Here is a 14,556-nt window from a genome sequence, read left to right on the forward strand (position 1 = left end):
TGTTGCCAACTTGTACTTCCCAAGCGCTTAGTACAGTGCTCTGCACACAGTAAGTGCTCAATAAATACGATTGAATGAATACTAAGTGCTTGGTAGTTGGTAGACAAGAAGTGTATTTACATTTAGTGAAAGTGGTCATAAGAACAGGGATAAAATAGATAATAGAATGAATAGGTCAGTATTAAATGACTAACTAAGCACACCAATCATTATATGTGTGTATATATAAGCATTTAGGATTAGATTTCATGTGTGGATGTTAAGGATGACATTGGTTTATAGTGGTGCTTAAACTTGGAGTTTCTATGTTAGGGCTACTTGGATGTTGCCACTAAGGTAAATAAAAATCCCTTGGTTGTCAGAGGGTTTGATTAACATCGACATGATTATCATTACTTGGATAAAGTTTGGGTTATAGCCTGTTTTGGTTTCCTGTGCCCTCCCTTCTTCTAAATATAAAATGTGTCAGTATAAGGCCCTTTATATTCCCCTTTGGATAGGGAGGTATGTGTTGTCTTTGTCATTTTGTTCTCTAAGGACTTTAATCTGACTTGGTTTGAGATAGGGGGGAGGGTAAAGAGAGAAATTGGAAGGAGGAAAGCATATTTGCCTTGGGCAAAAGACCAAATATTCAACACTCACATTGTTTGTAAAACTCCTCAATACTGATTTAATGTATAGCAAATGGCAACTCAAACTAAAACTTCATTTTTGATGAAGTACTACCATGAGTCAAAGAACCCCCTCAAACTTCAGACTCTTTGTTGCCTTTGTTTCCTTTCCAGTGTCCTTTTTTGAATTTTCCATCCAAGAAAAATTCCAGCTATTATTCAGGTTACTTTGATAAAAACATATTGAAAGTTAATCAGTTCCATATTTCTAATTGCCTCATATAGAAATAAAGGGTTATTAATTTGGTGATGGTGTTGAGGGTTTGATGCAGGAATTTCACAATGCTTTTTTGTGGGAAGGGAGGGGGGTGCTGCTTTCTGCATATTCATTTATTCAATCGTATTTACTGAGCACTTACTGTGTGCAGAGCACTGTACTAAACATATGTTCTAACTATGTGTTGAATCAAGCATCTCAAGGTAGAACAAAGCATTCAATACCCATATTGTGAAGCATAATCTTTCTAGAGGAATCAATGAACTGTATTCATTGCCAGTCTGCTGTCTTGAGAAGCAGCATGGCTCAGTGGAAAGAGCACGGGCTTTGAAGTCAGAGGTCATGGGTTCAAATCCCAGCTCCACCACTTGTCAGCTGTGTGACATTGGGCAAGTGCCTAAATTACCTCATCTGTAAAATAGGGATTAAAACTTTGAGCCCCACGTGGGACAACCTGATCACCTTGTAACATCCCCAGTGCTTAGAACAGTGCTTTGCACATAGTAAGCGCTTAATAAATGCCATTATTATTATTATTATTATTGTTCTGGTTGCAGGATGGTAGTACATAAAACCATGATACCCAAGAAAATGCTTATATTAAGCTGAAAAAAAACTGTGTCTATAAGAAAAAGATCTGGGCCCTGGTGAATCCAGCTTCAGTCCTTGCAGTAAATGGCTAGCAGCAGTTTTTGATTGCAAAGGATGATGGTGATGGTTATTAAGTGGCAAGCACTGAGGTAAATACAAAATTATCAGACTGATCACAGTCCTTTTCCCACATGGAACTCACCCGAAGCACACTGACAGGCTCTCCATGTGTTTTTTTATTTTTTAACAAATCTCACACTGATCACTCCTTCCTTCCTCCTAGATTATCCCTTCCTCAGCTTCCCCAAACTCATCTAAAAAACCTTCCTTCCTTGATTAATTAATTCATTCAATTGCATTTATTGAGCACTTACTGTGTGCAGAGTACTGTACGAAGCCCTTGGGAAAGTATAATACAACAATAAACAGTGACATTCCCTGCCCACGAGCTCCCGCCACATCTCTGTTGCGACAATACCTCAACTATGTCAGCACTCTTATGAATTTATGTGCTTTCTTATTGACATATTTCTAGACTTTTACCACTTATATCCATTCTAATATGCTATTTCCCTGACTTATTCACAGCATCCTGTCATCATATATCTATCAGCTATCTTTATCTCGTATTACTTATACTCATCCTCAGCACTTATGGATATACATTCATTCCACTGTACATTAATTTATTTATTTTCATACACAGTAAATACTGTCTGTCTCGCACTAGAGTGTAGAGCTTGGGAGGATACACATTCTACTGATGATTCGAATTATTATATTCTACATTATTCCCTCTCTCTTTTTCACCAGTCTACCAATGTAATAATAATTGTTCTATTATTGCTAAGTAGGTGCCAAGTGCTAAGTATGTGCCAAGCACTGTACTAAGTGCTAAGATAGATACAAACTAAATAGGACATACACAATTTCTGTCTCACATGGGCTTCACGTCGTAACTACAAGTGGGAACATGTTTGAATTGTTATATTATGGATGAGAAAACTGAGTCACAGAGAAGTTGTGCTTTTCCCGGAGGTCACACAGCAGGCAAGTGGAATATCCTAGACTTTCCACTAGGCCATGCTGCTTCCCCACTCTCCCTTACCTCTATTTCCCCCTCTTACATCTCCATGTTTCCCCTTCTCCATTCTATCCTTTTTCTTTCTTTTTGGCTTTTTATCTTTCCCTCCCTTCTCTCTGATTACCTTAATTTTGAGGCATGGAAACACTGAAAGTATTCTGTATAACAGCTAATATAAGTCTAAATGACTGAAGGAGACTCAGATCGTTTTTCAAAATCACTGTCCTTTAAAGAAATCATTTTGTTTTTAAAGTATTCAGATTGTGTGATACATCAGTCAGCTCCCTCAGATATCTTGCCTTTCATTTCACCGAAAACTCACCATTTTCTTTTGAAAATGGTTCTGCTTTCCATGATTTAAGAATCAGGGCACATACCATATAGGCTTACTTGGGAAAGTAATCATCTCAAAACTACTGTACACCTATTCACACAAACCCTATTCAAAACGTGGTTTTTTTAAAAAAAAAATCTGTCCTGCACCATTTTGTTGAAGAGCATTAATGATTTTAAAAGGGCTCTGCTTTTAGAATTTGGATCTTACGATCCTTTTCATTTTTCCTTTCAAAGGGTTTCAATATGGAGAGCTAGTAAAGAAGGATTACCATAGTTTAACAAAGTGAAAAACTAATTGAATCATTAACTGGCTTTTCAGATTCAAATATCTTCATTCCAAACCACAGTCACTGTTTACCCTTCTGCTATGCTCCTCTGCCTCTCTCCTTTCTTCAGCCTTGTTTGTAAAACTTCTTAAGTTTTAGTCCTTACCCTGAAAAGGTCATGTGAAAACGCACATCCAACATGTCAGTGAAAGTCAAGGCTTGTTGTATTATTAGTCTTGCCATTTTTTTTTTTCATGAGGAGTTTCGCCCTTGGGGATTGAAAGCTTACATTTGAATATCTCTTTGGCGATCTTGCAACTCTATTAATTCACTCAGATTTTTGCAACTTCAAAATGCCCATATAAAACAACAAAGCTTGTGTTGGTGCTTAATATTTTTTCTAGCCAATGACAGATGCCTTTTTTTTTACAATAGAAACACACAATATTTCTGTATAATGGAAATGTCCTATTTTAACCTAAACACGAATTAGCTTTAAACTTATAGACCGAGATACTCTGCTTCTGTGAAATTACATGTTTGAAACTAGTTTCTTTACCCGATATTCAGAACTACCTACCATTTTGCATATCTATGGAACAACAATTATAATAATTATAGCATACAGCCTTTCCTTCTGAAGGAACTTTATAGATAATATTCTATCTGATCTAATCTGTGAAAAATGGAGTAAATGGCTTGTTACTTCATTAACTCTTTCAAACACTGAAGCCATGTTGCAGTTGTATTGCTGTTGTTTTTTAAACTAATCAGCACACCAGCCCGCAATGTTTTTCCAAGACTTTAGTTCTTTTTACCAGACACAGTAAACAAAGCCTCAGCATAACACAGTGTGTCCATAAAGGTGCATTAGGTTCAGGGTACCTCTTAGATGATGTTACTACTACTTCCACACCGCCCACTCCGCTTCTCTAGAGAGCCTCCTCACTGCTCCCGGATCTCATCTGTCTCACCACTGACCACTTCCCTGTGTTCTCCCCCCTGAACTGGAACTCCCTCCCTCTCCATATATGCCAGGCCACCACTCTCTCCACCTTCAAAGCATTGTTAAGGTCACATCTCCAAGAGGCCGATTAAGCCCTTTTTTCCCCTCAGCTAGCTCTCCCTTTTGAGTCATCTATGCACTTGGATCTGTGACCTTCGGATGTTTGATGTTGGCCGCACCCCATATCCCATAACACTTCAAGGATCTTAAATTATATATTATAAATTATTAATTTACATTAACCTTTGTCTTCCTCTCTACACTGTAAGCTTGTTATGGGCAGGGAATGTCTCCACTAGTTCTGTTGTACTCTCCCAAGCATTAGTACGGTGCTCTGAACACAGCAAGTGCTCATTAAACACCATAGAATGATGCTGCTTCCCAGGTGAAACCTGGGGGGTCAATTGCTAGGGACAGACCAGTGGAGTATATCAATAAATCATTTGTATTTTTTGTGTGCTTACTGTGTGCAAAGCACTGTACTAAACTCTTGAAAGAATATATTATAATAGAGTTGGTAGACATTCCCTGACCACAATGAGCTGACAGTCTAGAGGACGAGCTTACTGTACAGAGGGCAAGTTACTACTGAGAAAGTGGCTCAAAGAACAGATGCTTCTCAAGAAAAGTGGTATGGAAGCAGATATGAAAACAGTAATTATAGTAATTGTACTAGTAGAAGTAGTAGTAGTATTAAGTACTTTATGTGTGGAAAGAGCACTGTACTAAATTCTAGGAAAGATTTCACAGAGAAGCAGTGTGGCCTAATGGATAGAGAATGGGCTTGGGAGTCAGAAAGACCAGTGTTATAATTCTGGCTCCACCACTTGTCTGCTGTGTGATCATGGGCAAGTAACTTCATTTCTCTGTGCCTAGGTCCCCTCATCTTTAAAATGGGGGTTAAGATTGTAAGACCAGTATGGGACAGAGACTGTATTCAACCCAATTTTCCTGTATCCACCCCAGCGTTTAGTATAGTGCCTGGCACATAGTAAGCACTGAAATACCACAATTATTATTTCAGAGGGGCTGCAAACATGACAATCAAGGGTTTGTCTTGCATGTTTACTGTATGCTCTGCACACAGTAAATGCTTAGTAAATATGATTAAATGAAGGAATGAATGAATGAAGGTGTTGGCATAAATCCACAGAGCGATGACTTTGTGGATTTCAGTAAAATAGAAGAAATATCTCTTGGCCCACAGAGTAAAAGATTAAATTGATCAGGAGGCCTGGATTCTAATCCCAGCACTGGCCTGCAGTGTGACCTTGACCAAGTCTTTTACTTCTCTGACTCTCATGTAAAATGGGGGTATGGCCATTTCTCTCCTTACTTCTTCGAGCCCATGGTGGACAGGAATTAGGTCCAAGAGGATAATCTGGTAAATTCTCTAATGTTTAGCACAGTGTTTGTTTGGCACCTAGCAAGCACTTAATAAATACCATAACTTTTAACCTTAAGATGACATAGCATAATAGTAAAACCATCGATAAACACTTCTTTGAGGTAGAAAGAAAAGAATTACTTTTAATACATATCAGAATAGGTACCATCTCATCCAAACATTTTTTAGATCTCTTGTGCATGCTTTTCAACCTGCTATGCAGCAGAATTGAGATACAGAAAAATCAGTTCAGGACTTCCTAACTTTTTAACATACACTTGATTATTCTTAATCTTGATCTCCTAATTTAGCATTTTTTTTCTCCAAGAAAAGTCCATCTTCCAATGCATTGCACATAGCTGAGCACAGTGCCTAACATCTGTGTTAGATTATAAGATCCTTGAAGGTGGGGATCACATCTACAAATTCTGTACTCTTCCATGTACTTACTTAAATGCTGTGCCCTAAACAGATCAGCCAAGTGCCATGTTGTATAAAGTCACAGTCTTCTCCATACGAAGAATGCCCCTTGATGTAAAGCTATGGGATGCAAGGGTTATAGACTCTCCGAGGGCTGAACATTGGCTTTAACTGGCTAAAGAAGCATTTTCCCTCCTTTGTAACCACTCTCTTCTTCTACCCTCTGCTCCTCTCAAGCTAATCTACTCTCTGTACCTGGTTCTCTTCTCTCCCACTGCTGATCACTTTCTTGTGCCCTTCTTCCCTCTCCTCTCCTTTCCTAGAGCTCCCTCCCCATTTCAAATTCACTGGACTACACCTCGCCTCGTCCTCAAAGACCTTCAAATCTGCTTCTCTTTCCTCCAGGAGGCCTTCTCCACTAGATTCTAAGCTCTTTGAGGACAGGGACTGGGCCTCCTAACTGTTAATAATAATAATTATGGTGTATTTTAAGTGCTTACTATGTCCCAGGCACTGTACTAAGCACTGGTTTATACTCTCCCTGATTCTTGATGTATCTCACTGACCATGGTAGGCAAAATAAGTGGGATTGATTGACTGACATTGATTGGAGGCTCTGCAATAGGGAAACGCTATCACAGTACCTTATGGTTGCATGAAGCTTTGACTTCCTGTTGTAGCCATAAGGCAGAGAATGAGAGGACCCAATCTAGATTGATGACTGACCTCATTCTCACCATCATTGCAAAGGCAGATGCCTGAAAGCCCTCTGGTTTGAAGCTTCACAACCCATAATATAACTAATAACTCCCTATCTCTGTTTGTATTTCCCAAGCTTCATATAAATGCCAGAAGCAATGACTTGTAGTCACCTTTAATCTCTTGAGAGCTGTACTGTCATTGGCTGGCTGAACTTCAAGAAAAGTTATGACAGTGGCAAAGTTCTGCAAACTTCAGCACATATTTTTGTAATTAGATAAATGATGAGAAACTCCATTAGAAATACACTGCCAAAATTATTTGCATAATACTTCAGATTTGGAAGTATAGATCATGTTCCTCTCCATGTTTGAGGGGGGATTTACAGTGTATTTCTCTTAGCCGTGTCTCAACTTTATTTTCAGTCTGGAGGTTTTAACCACATCTCTGCCTTGAAAACAGAGCTTCTGATAATGGAAATATTGTTTATGCCACAGGAGAGGGTGGGTGAGAGGTTGGATTTTTAATTTTCTCCTGTTGTGAATCCAGTTTTCTCAAATGACTGCATTTCTCTCATGAGCGCAGTAGCATTGAACACTGATAGTGGAAAAAAAAAATCCATTCCCTCTTCTGGCATGTTGCCAAGGTTTTTCTATTTTTGCAAATGAATAAAAAACAAATGAAATGCCTTTCTTGTTTCACAAAAACAAAACTGCATAGGCTTTCGAAAAATATTTGATCAGTAAGGAGCATACAAATATAATACCAAATCAAGAAAGAAGTATTTATTAAGCATCTATGATGGGCAGATCATTGTACTAAGCACTTGGGACAGACCAAAAAAAATTAGTAGACTTGGTCTCTGCCATCAAGCAATCCACCTCAAAATTTTAAACTATTTTAGGCAAGGGTGTGGAGATCAAAACTCAAAGCTTCTTTTGAAGCAAGAGGTCATTGGTTATATAGGAGGTAGGAAGTTTCTTTAGCAACTTAAAGGTAAAGGTCAGCCATCAGAGTCTATAATCCTAGGATTATAGTTTTCCCATTAAGATTGCAAGCTTTTGAAGTCAGGCAACATAACATTTAAATCTATTTTAAATTTCAAATGGCCCTCTAGCCTGAAACCTCATTGTGGGCAGGGAAGTGCCTGTTTATTGTTCTATTATACATTCCCAAACACTTTGTACAGTGCTCTGCACATAGTAAGTGCTCAATAAATATTATTGACTAACAGGATAGCACTCTGTATATATGAGATGCTCAGTAAATACTGTCAACGATGAAGGTGGTGGTTAACTCAGGGTATTTATTATTGCTTATAAAGTCCACTTGGCTAATGCTACACATTTTTGCTTCATTATATTTTAAATTTTTGCTCTCAGCCCAAAGAACATGAATAGGAATATTAATCTCAGGAAACTAAATGTAGTAAGAAATCCTTTTGTTTCTAAAGATTTAATGGACTATGTTTGTAGCAATCTGGGGCTCTTTTTCTTCCTCACATCCATTATCAGCAGATGGAACTCTCTTCCACCTAAAAGAGACAGTCCTGGATGCAAGCATTTTTCTGGCTAACCAGGCTCAACCAGGCACTCAATCTCCATCTCAATTTTGTCAATCTCTAAGTCTGACTCATTCAGATTCCCAGAAATGTCTTTATCTAAACCTAATCTAGCCATTCTGTGTGGTTCCTTTGATTAGCAAATAGATTTCCACTTGTTTTGTTGAAATTGCACATCAGAACTAAAAACCTTCCTTGGGGCCGCAGAACATTTATTTAAGTAATTTAACCACTTTTTGAGGTTTTTTGGGTTTTTTATGGTATTTTTTAAGCACTTACCATGAATTAAGCTCTGTTCCTAGTTCTGGAGTAGATACAAGTCAATCAGGTGGGGCACAGTCTCTGTCTCACGTAGGGCTGACTGGCCAAGTAGGAGGGAGAACAAGTATTCAATTCTCATTTTTACAGATGAGGCAACTGAGGCACCGAAAAATTAAGTGATTTGCCCAAGGTCACACAGAAGGCCATAGGTGGAGCAGGGATTAGACCCTAGGTTCTCTGACTCACAAGCCCGTTCTCTATCCACTTAGGCCAGGATGATTCTCAAAACAAGTAGACTTTCTCCAAAACAAGTAGATTTATATCCCAAGAGATTTCCCTGAGAAGTATCTAACCCTGGCACAAAGTAAGCGCTTTACAAATATCATTTTAAAAAGTCTATAGCAACTAGTAATAATATTATAGCAACTGTAATAATAATAATAATAATAATAATAATAGTATTATTATTAAGTGCTTACTATGAACCAAGTGTGGTACTAAATATTGGGCTAGACAGAAGATAACAGGTTAGATAAAGTCCCTGTTCCACAGTGGGCTTTATTAAGGAGGAAGAACAGGTATTTAATACCCATTTTACAGATGAGGAAATTAAGGCACAGAGAAGTTAAATGAGTTGCCCAGGGTCACACAGCAGGGAAGTAGTAGAGCCGGGATTAGAACCCAGGTTTTTGAACACTCAAACTGCTCTTCAAAAGAAGTAGGAAAAGGAAAGGTAAAAATAGACAAGTGAGGGGAGAATAATTTAAGGCTAGGAGTGAAGAAAGAGGGTAGCTTAACCCTTCTATAAGAGCCTAGTCTTTTACTAAATTAACACTTTTTTTGAAGAAAATTTGTAGTCTATGCTTGTCCTGTATAGACCTGAACTCTGTAAGTATTTGATATTCATCCCATCCCCAGCCTCACATTATTTCTGTACATCAATTGTAATTATTGAGACCTTAGTGTATGCAGAGCACTGTGCTAAATGCTGGGAAGAGTACAACATAACAAAATTGGTAGACGTGTTCCTTTCCCTCAGTCTGGCTTTAATGTCTGTCCTCTAGCTTGAATGTCTATCTGACTGACAGACAAGTCATTCTGTCCTCTGACTTGCTCCCTTTATTCATCCCCTCTTCTAGACTGTAAGCTCCTTGAGGACAGGAAGTGTATCTACCAACTCTAGTGTCCCATTAGATCCCAAAACACAGTATTCCAGTGAACAAGGGGTCATCAATCATTAAGCTGTCTTCCAAATTAAATCAATATGCCTAGACTACAAATCTTTTTTCAAAAAAAAGTGTTAATTTGGTAAACATTTTCACCAAAAAAAATCCTTCATAGGTTAATATCATTCGTCAGTCACAAAAATATTTCTCTAGGATATTTTCCCAGCAATGAAATCTGTAGCCTCCCCTTCCACACCTTCCAGACAAAAGAGCAAATACTTAGATTTCAAATCCTGAGAGATGTCTACCTTCTTAATACCCTCCACGAGTAATTACTGCTACAAGCTACCAGATCATAAGGAAATTTGTAAAGCATTACCTCAGTCAGTAAAAGGAGGAGGTTTAAGAATGTAAAAATGAGCTTTTGGGAATCTAGTATGGCTAGTTAAAACTTAGTCAAAGACAGGCACACTCAGAGAATTCTGGAAAGATTTGTGTGCAACTGAAAATGATGTAAATGGGATAGCAGTGGCTGCCAAGAATGCTAGTGCTTCCTAGACTTTGGAAACTCCACTGAAGAGTCTGGTCAGAAGACCTGCGATGCAAATGTAACTGAGAACCCCCGGAAAAAGGGGCAGACATCTTTATCATGGGATTCCGCACCCTTAGTGAGATTTACTACAATTTCCTTCTTTTGTGTTTATTTGGTTCTGGATGGACTCAAGCAGTAAAAATGAGAATTCAAAAGACAGAAAGAAAATGCAAGGTGCTCTGAGGGAGCCTAAGTGGCAGCCTAAACAAGGAGAAAGTGACTGTGCATTATCTTCACGTGAATGGAGATTCCTGGAATAATGCCTCGAGGTCTGACAGGGAAAAATAAAGGCCTAGCCCGTAGCCACCCATTGTTCAGCTTTTGTGCAGAGTGAAATGAGAGGAGATTTCCTTTTCACGTCCAGTCTGTGAGGACGGCGGAGTGGAATGCAGTGGGATTCCAGCTGGGTGTTTGATGTCTTCATTTTCGAGGCCTTCCCTGAAAGAGACCTCGCAGGAAAGTGTGGCCTAAATACAGAAAGGGCAAGTCCTGAAGCGAGTTACTTCCTGTGTAATGAACAGATATGCCGTTCTCTGGTTATAATGCGCTTTTATTGCCATGGTAGGAGCTAATAGAGCTGGGAAGACTTCACACCTGCTATAGCTGGGTGGAAAAATAAACGCGGGGGAGGGGTGAGGAGGACAGAGCATAGGGAGGGGAACAGTGGAACCTGCCTCCACATATTCCCCTCCCAATACCTCTGCTATCTGCAGGCAAGAGTGCAATTTAGAGATAAAGCGGCTGACAATGACGTATTACTTTAGGACAACAATGAAATGACCAGAATTTTAAGCTATTATCTCCAACTTCTCTTTTTCTTTTAATTGTATGAGTTAAGCACTTACTACGCCCCAGGCGCAGTATTAAGTGCTGGGGTAGACATAAGATAATCAGGTTGGACACAGTCCCTGTCCCACATAGGGCCTACTGCCTAAATGGGAGGAGGATTTAATCCCCATTTTATAGATGAGGTAACTGAGGCAAAAGAGGAGTTTAGTGACTTGCCTAAGGTCACACAGCCTGTAAGTGGTGGAGCAGGGATTAGAACTTGGGTCATCTGATTCCCAGGCCTGTGTTCTTTCCACTAGGACATGCTGCTTCTCATCCCATTCCCGATGGAATACGAACTAGAAATGAATGGATGAAGATAACTAACCTCTTCAGTTGTTTTTTCCAAGCTCTGGGGCACATCTCCTATTCCTCTTCTCCCACTGTGTTCTTTGTCACTAACTTGCTCCCTTTATTCGTCCCCCCTCCTAGACCCGCAGCACCTATGTGCATATCTGTAATTTATTTATATTAATGTCTTTCTCCCCCTCTAGACTGAAGAGTCGTTGTGGGCAGGGAATGCGTCTGTTTATTGTTATATTGTACTTTCCAAGCGCTTAGTACTGGCTCTGAGAACAGTAAGCATGCAATAAATATGATTTACTGACTGACTTTACCTCATTACAGGACCCTCACTCCCCAGGCAACAGTTTAGGCCATTTCAGCTATGTTTGGTTTTTCAGTGGGCTGTGAAAGAATGCGATTGAAGATGCATTTTACAGGATCTGCGCTGTACATTTTAACTAGCACAGTCCAACCATTCTCTGGATTCCACTGATGGCCACAAGTGATTTTTCCCTAAATAGGGAGAGTCTGTTGTCAAGGCATAGCACTGGGGGACATTGTACCAGCTTTATGATAAGCCTCAAAGGGCAAGGAAAGCAGGTTTCAGGGAAATTACGCTTTCTTCTACACCATGTTCCCTAAGGGAATGTTTACACAACTTACAGGACACCATTTAAACACTTGTGATAGTTTTTGTTGTTAACATCCTGAACTTGCTAGCTGTGTTGTGATAGTGTAAATTATTACAACAATTTGCTGGCCTATCCGATGTTTATGGCACTCACTCAGCCCGGGCTTGGGAGTTAGAGGTCGTGAGTTCTAATCCCAGCTCCGCCACTTGTCAGCTGTGTGACTTTGGGCAAGTCACTTCAATTCCCTGTGCCCAGTTCCCTCATCTGTAAAATGGGGATGAAGACTGTGAGCCCCACGGGGGATAACCTGATTACCTCGTATCTACCCCAGCACTTAGAACAGTGCTTGGACATAGTAAGTGCTTAACAAATGCCATTATTATTATTATTTCCAGAAATATATCTTTGGGGTGAATCAGGTTCTGTTTGGTAGAAGTAATGGTATTTATTAAGCACTCAATCAATGGTATTTCTTAAGTGCTTACTGTGTGCAGAGCACTGTATTAAACACTTGGGAGAGTACAATAGAATTGATAAACATGATCCATGCCCATGCCTGAAAGGCACTTACAGCCTGGAGGTGGGGGTGTGGGGGGATAGACATTAAAATAAATTACAGATAGGAGTAATGGCAGAGTATAAGGGTACATTCAAATACGGAGGGGTTGGAGGGCGAATATCAAAGTGCTTAGCGGGGTACAGACATAAGAACAAAGGCAACAAGAAAGTAGTAATCAACAGGAACTGATGGAGAGTCTGAGATTTGGTATTAATTTGCTATTTATTAACTCGGTGGCTCCTAGAGGAAACTGACTAACCCGAGGTTACATTGCAGGCAAGTGGCAGATTAGGGATTAGAGCCCACTTGTGTTCACAATAAATGACATCGACTGATGCACCGCTTAGATGTCTGTAAGGCTTGTTCGTAACCCCTAGGACATACTAAAAGTACCTCAGGAATTCAAAAGTGCTACCTTCACTACTTTCAAAAAGAGAAGCCAGGTCATAACCTGACTTCATTAAATGTGATATCTATCCGAAGGTCTATTGTGAGCTATGTTCTGCATGCTACACCCTGAAAATGAACGATAAGTTGTGGTCCCTGGTCCACAGGGGGCTTAAAATCTATAAGCAGTTCTGGGAGGGTGGCAACAGCTATAGGAGGGAAGATTAAATACAAAAAGACACAACACCAAAAGAAAAAAGAAGACATCACTGAGCACAGTAAAAACTCAAGAGCTGCAGGCAGTGAAGCCTAGTAGAAAGAGCACAGGACTGGAAGTTAGGTGACATGTGATTCAGTACTGCCTCTGCCACTTACTTGATGTGTGACCTTGAGTAATTCACACAATCTCTTTATTCCTCAGTTCCATCCTCTATGAAATGGGTTCAAGATACCCACTCTTCTTTCCACCATCTTATATTGTAAGCCCCATGTAAGACAGAGACTACGCCTGACCAAAGGCTTAGCAGATAGTTTGCACTTAATAAAGGTCATTACTATAACAGCATTCTGTGTGAAAGAAGCACTCAGTAAATGTAACTGATCTATTAAAAGAAATAAATAATTTTAAACTAATCCGCTTCTTCTGGGAAGTTCTGAACAAAAAGCCTTTCTCTGTTTCTCCAACCTTCATATCTTATTAATGTCCATGTCTTGGGTCACTACACAGGTGATAGGCAAGATACAGATCTGGTGCTGGATTTTGTTTTGGTTTCAAGCCCTTTATGTCAGTCAGGAGGTGAAGTGCATCAAAATACTAGAGATTAGGCAGAGGCTATTACTCTCATCAACACTCTTCCTATGTAAATAGAAAACTGAGGATAACGAATTGGAAACTCTGCTTCTAGCATTTTCAATCATACTTCTTCATAAAGACAAAAATAATCCCTAATTAAAATAAAGTTTATTTATATTCATGTAGAGATAACATGCGATTCCTTTTTTTTTTTTTTCCTAGGGTGACTGGGTAATTGCAGTAGCATCTAATCAGATACAAATTGTGTGTTTTTTCCAAAAGCTAACTGCGGTTACAAGCGCAGCTTGAGATGTATGAAGAAGACGACGGGAACTGCATCTCAAGGTTACACCCGTCTGCAAGACCCTCATGGATTAATAGGGGGCAGTTGAAGAGTCTTGCCTTTTTTTTTTCTCTTTTCCAAAGTTTTCAGGTTTAGAAACTAATGAGAAGATTAAGTGAATAGTGGAAAAATAATTGAAAGGTGTTTTTGAGGGTGTTATTTTAAGATGCACAGATCGCAGTAAGTCATTTACAAAACAATTATGAGTGCCTCTGTGATTTTTCAAGCAATCTAAAATTCCTTCTGAATCTTCATTCCCCTGCTTTTTCTTCCTATCCCTATAATGGTAGGTGAAGGGAGAACTGTGGCTTCTCCTTTCATTGAAAAGAAATTTTTAGGGGTTTTTTTTCTTTATTGTTTTTGTCTGCATAGGCCCCTCTACACATTATGTCCTGCTTGGGATGTGAAATGAGATGATACTCTTATTAGTTTCTAGAAAGAACAGTGGTCTCTATGCTAGTCAGCAGTGCCC

The sequence above is a fragment of the Tachyglossus aculeatus genome, chromosome 19, assembly GCF_015852505.1.
Source record: "Tachyglossus aculeatus isolate mTacAcu1 chromosome 19, mTacAcu1.pri, whole genome shotgun sequence".
NCBI lineage: Eukaryota > Metazoa > Chordata > Mammalia > Monotremata > Tachyglossidae > Tachyglossus > Tachyglossus aculeatus.